Below are 5252 nucleotides of genomic sequence, written 5' to 3'. Positions count from 1 at the left end.
CAGGTTTATCCATGTTTTTCTAAATGACCGAATCTTGTTTTTTAGGGCTGAATATTTCAGAGAGAGAGAGAGAGAGAGAGAGAGAGAGAGAGAGAGAGAGAGAGAGAGAGAGAGAGTGTGTGTGTGTGTGTGTACACATACAATTTTTTTTTAACTTTCAGTTTCAGGGGTACATGTTCAGGTCTGTTATATAGGTAAATTGTACGTCACAGGGGTTTGGTGTACAGATTATTTTGCCACCCAAGTAATAAGCATAGCACATGACACTAATTTATCAATCCTTACCCTCCTCCCTTCCTGCACCCACAAGCAGGCCCTCATTTGTGTCCTTGTGTACTCAACGTTTAGGTCTCACTTATAAGTGAGAACATAAGGTATTTGATTTTATGTCCCAGTGTGAGTTTGCTTAGGATTAAGGCCTCTGGCTCCATCCACATTTCTGCAAAGGACATGTTCTCATTCCTTTTTATGGCTGCATAGTGTTCCAGAGTATATATGCGCCACATTTTCTTTATTCAGTCTATTGATGAGCAGGAAGATTGATTCCACATCTTTGCTGTTGTGCATAGTGCTGCGATGAACATACACATGCATGTGTCTTTATGGTAGAATGATTTCTCTTCTTTTGGGTATATACCCAATAACAGGATTGCTGAGTCCAATGGTAGTTCTGCTTTTAGTTCTTTGAGAAAGTACCAAACTGCTTTCCACAGTGGCTAAACTAGTTTACATTTCCATTAGCAGTGTAAGTGTTCCCTTTTATCCACAACCTCACCAAAATCTTTTATTTTTTGACTTTTTAATAATAGAGGACCTGACTGGAGTGAGATAGTACCTCATTATTGTTTTGAATTTCTCTAATGATGAGTGATAGTGAGCATTTTATCATGTGCTTGTTGGCCCTCGCTCGGTCTTCTTCTGAAAAGTATCTGTTTCTATCCTTTGCCCACTTTTTAATGGGGGTTGTTTTTGGCTTGTTAAGTTCCTTTATACTCTGAATATTACACCTCCCATTCTGTATGTTTTCTGTTTACTCTATTGATAGTTTCTTTTGCTCTGCAGAAGCTCTTTAATTAGGTCCAGTTCGACAATTTTTGTTTTTATTGCAATTGTTTTTGGCTTGTCAGGAAATCTTTGCCAAGTCTTATATCCAGAATGGTACTTCCTAGGTTATCTTCCAGGATTTTTATAGTTTTAAGTTCTACACTTAAATCTTTAATCCATATTCAGCTGATTTTTGTATATGGTGTGAGGAAGAGGTCCAGTCTCAATCTTCTGCACATGGCTAGCCAGGTATCCCAGCACCATTTATTGAATAGGGAGTTCTTTCCCTGTTGCTCGTTTTTGTCCACTTTGTAGAAGATCAGATAGTTGTAGGTGTGTAACATTATTTCTGGGCTCTCTATCCCGTTCCACTGATCTATGTGTCTGTTTTTGTATCATGCTGTCTTGGTTACTGTAGCCTTGTATTATAGTATAAAGTTGGGTAACATGATACTTCCAGCTTTGTTCTTTTTGCTTAGGACTGCCTTGGCTATTCAGGCTCTTTTTGGTTCCATAATGAATTTTAAAATAGTTTTTTTCTAATTCTATAAAGAATGTCATTGGTAGTTTGATAGGAAGAGTATTAAATCTATAAATTACTTTGAGGAGTATGACCATTTTAACAATATTGATTGTTCTTATCTATGAGCATGGAATGTTTTCCCATTTGTTTTTATCATATCTCATTTCTTTGAGCAGTGTTTTATAATTCTTGTAGAGCTCTTTCATCTCCCTGGTTAGCTGTATTCCTAGATAATTTATTCTATTATTACTAATTATTACAGTTGAGTGTGGAATTACTACATCATCTAACTGTTTTAGTCTGTTCAGTTGCCATAACAGAATAACACAGACAGGATGGCTTATAAACAACAGAAATTTATTTCTTACAGTCTGTAAGCTGGGAGGTCCAGGTCAAGACACTGGTAAATTAGGTGCCTGGTAAGGACTTACTTTCTGGTTCATATAGGGCCATCTGCTCACTGTGTCCTCACATGACTGAAGGATTGAGGAATTTCTCTGAGATCTATTTTACAGGGTACTAATCCCATTCATGAGGGCTTTGCCCTCACAACCTAATCATCTCCTAAAGACCCTACCTCCAAATACCATCACACTGGAATTAGAGCTTCAAATTATGAATTTGGGAGGGGAGGGATGTATACATTCAGTCCCTAGCACTAATCGCCAATATCAAGCCAAATCTCATTTTGTTCAACTCCTTGAGTCAATTCATTTTGATGAAAAGTTCATCTATATTGTCATAAACTAACCAAAGTGCAATTCGTTATGCTATAGCCATAGAGAAAACCCAAAAATAATACAGGGAGTAAAGGCCACATCACTGCATCTCTGAAGCACAGAGCTGGCCATACTGATCCTAGTAGCACCGATGCTGTGCTAGGTACCCTTCTAGGCCATGAATTATTGTTACAGCCATCTCATTGGCCTCAAAGCCAAAGGAGTTTCCTTGATAACCTATGAGCACCTATCTTAGATTTTGTGGCTTCCCATGCGGGGCAAGGCGTGCCCAGGGGTGCCCTGTGTACAGGATCGTGATCCAAGCATGAGATCTAGGTCCAAATAGCGTAGATTTCACCATGTGACCAAAGCCAAGGCACTTATCTTCTCAAATAAAAGTACAAACCTGGGGTGCATGTGAGGATTAACTACAAATTTAAATCATGAGTAAGTATGCAGTAAACCTTAACTATGATGATCATGATGAACACATAAATGTTCCAGTCGTTGTCACTAGGTACCTCTGCCTAATTCATCTTCATCAGACCCAGCACACCATGGATCTGTGATGGAAGGGTGCAAACGGAGATGAAGGATCACTCATACCACTATGCTGAGCAGGTCAGTGTAAAAGGAACAGAGGATGTCCTTTTTTCTAGCTTGTTAGTTCCCTTACACCTCACAAAGGAAAAAGAGCTTGAAGACAGATGCAGAGGTTAAAAACACTCTGCTCCAGAAAGGGTCTCGGACAGACAGATGGACAGACAGATGGATCGATGGACGGGGACGGACACACACACACACACAGACACACACACACACAGACACACACACACACAGACACACACACACACACACACACACACACACACACACACACACAGAGCCTGACCTGTCTCTTGGTCTCATAAACCATTAGTTCACTCCCTCAATTTCTGCATCAGTATACAGGGAGCCTCCAGCCCTCCAATACAAGACAGGGATTTCCAGACTCTAGCTCTTAAGCTTTGTCAGCAAACAAATGGAGGTGCTGCCTCTGCCCAAGTTTTGCTAAACCCGAAATCAAATGAGTAGACCCAGCTCCTAAGAATGAAGGGATAACAGGGGCTCTCATTCCCATCCAACACCCCACTGTAAAGAGCTACAATGATCTCACTAGTTAGTTACCTTAACAAGCATGCCTCTGCACTATGGTGGGCATTGTATTTTCTGGAGGCACCACTCACCCCTATCTTAGCCCTATTAAAAAAAAAAAAAAGCTATTCCTCTTGTGAGTGTGGCTTTGTTCTCAATCTGCTCCCGATACACACTGGCTGAGGATAACTCCCTGCCATCTCAGATGTCTGCATGGTGCGGGAGGAGCAATGAGTTCATTCTCAGTTTATTCTACCTCATCTCTGATTCTCACAAAAACTTTATGTCCCCCAGGAGGAAACGGAGGCAGAGAGAAGGTAAGTGACCCCATTAAGGTAACACAGCCTATTGTAATCCAGATAAGCTAAACCTTTGGTTCTCTCCACCATGTTCCCTACCTGCCTGATATTTGGGGTAAAAAGCAGAATTCATTGATTCCTTTATAAACACATAAAGACTACTGCTATAAAGCCTGGTTGCTCCAAAGGTTGGCTTCCCTTGACAGATACAGCCTTTACTCACCGAATTGCTAGCAGAGAAGACAGACATGAAGAGTTCAAGCTATGCAGTGCACAGTGGCTCACGCCTGTAATCCCAGCACTTTGGGAAGCTGAGGCAGGTGGATCACCTGAGATCAGGAGTTCAAGACCAGCCTGACCAACATGGAGAAACCCTGTCTCTACTAAAAATACAAAAAATAAGCCAGGCATGGTGGCACATGCCTGTGATCCCAGCTACTCGAGAGGCTGAAGCAGGAGAATTGCTTGAGCCTGGGAGGCAGAGGTTGCGGTGAGCTAAGACAGTGCCACTGCACTCTGGCCTGAGCAACAAGAGTGAAACTCCATCTAAAAACAAAAGAAAAGAGAAGAGCCCAAGCTTTAGAAATCACCCAGCAGCTGTTTGGATCTCTTGGCCAAATACCACGAAGGCTCATCTGCATAATTCGTTCTCAAAAAGGCAACACCAAAATGCCTGTCCCCAACTTCATTCTGAAGACTAATTTGTCAACTTCAGCACAACTCTTTCCCGGGACTTATCCCTATTTCTAGTTTCATGAGTCAAAACTTTAGGCTTCACCCTGAAGAGTGCACCTTGTTCTTCCCACTGCCTTCCCACAAATTTGGCTAAGGCCAGTGGAACATTCAGTAGTCAGTAGAGCATCCCTAGTGACCTTCAGCTCCTTGTCTTGGCTCTGAAATAAACTCTGCTCCACTTTTCTTTCCTTTTTTATTTCTTTAGAATTTATTTTTAAAATTTACATGCAGCAAAATTAGCTCTTTTTAGTGTACAGTTCTGTAAGCTTTGGCAAATGCTTAAAGACAGGAAGTCACCACCACCATCAGGATACAGGACATTTCCTTCACTCCTAAAAAGCTCCCTCAGGATTTCCCCTTCTAGTCTAATCCTCCCCTCACTCTCAAGCCATGCTCTGTCTCTATAATTTTGCCTGCTCTAGAATGCCATGTACATAGAATTATTCAATGTGAAGTTGAGTCTGGCTGCTTTCGTGTGACACAAAGCAGTAAAGATTCATTCAAGCTGTTTTACATATGACTAGTTCATTTTTTTATTGCAGAGTAGTATTCTATTGCATGAATGTACCACAGTTTATCCATTCGCAAGTTAAAGAATATTTAGATGATTTTGCATCTGGGGTGATTATAAAAAAAAGCTTCTCTAAACATTTGCATACAAGTTTAATGTAAATCTGTTTTTATTTCTTTTGGACAAACAGGAGTGAGATTGATGGTTCATATTGTCAGTGTATGTTTAATTTTATAAGAAACCACCAAGCTGTTTTTTCAAAGTGGCTGCATAATTTTACATTTCTA

General features: G+C 40.7%; 1 long non-coding RNA gene across 1 annotated transcript; it reads left to right on the top strand.

Annotated features, from left to right (window-relative positions):
- Positions 1-283: 283 nt before the first annotated feature.
- On the top strand, positions 284-5009 carry LOC116538684. The gene is made up of 3 exons (XR_004263744.1): positions 284-481; positions 1598-1600; positions 4997-5009. It is a non-coding gene; the product is annotated as an uncharacterized LOC116538684 (long non-coding RNA).
- Positions 5010-5252: the final 243 nt, after the last annotated feature.

This window comes from Sapajus apella, unplaced genomic scaffold, assembly GCF_009761245.1.
Source record: "Sapajus apella isolate SASKATOON/1434 unplaced genomic scaffold, GSC_monkey_1.0 scaffold122, whole genome shotgun sequence".
NCBI lineage: Eukaryota > Metazoa > Chordata > Mammalia > Primates > Cebidae > Sapajus > Sapajus apella.
Note: the sequence above shows the minus strand (reverse complement) of the source record. Positions and strands in the feature narration are given on the sequence as shown.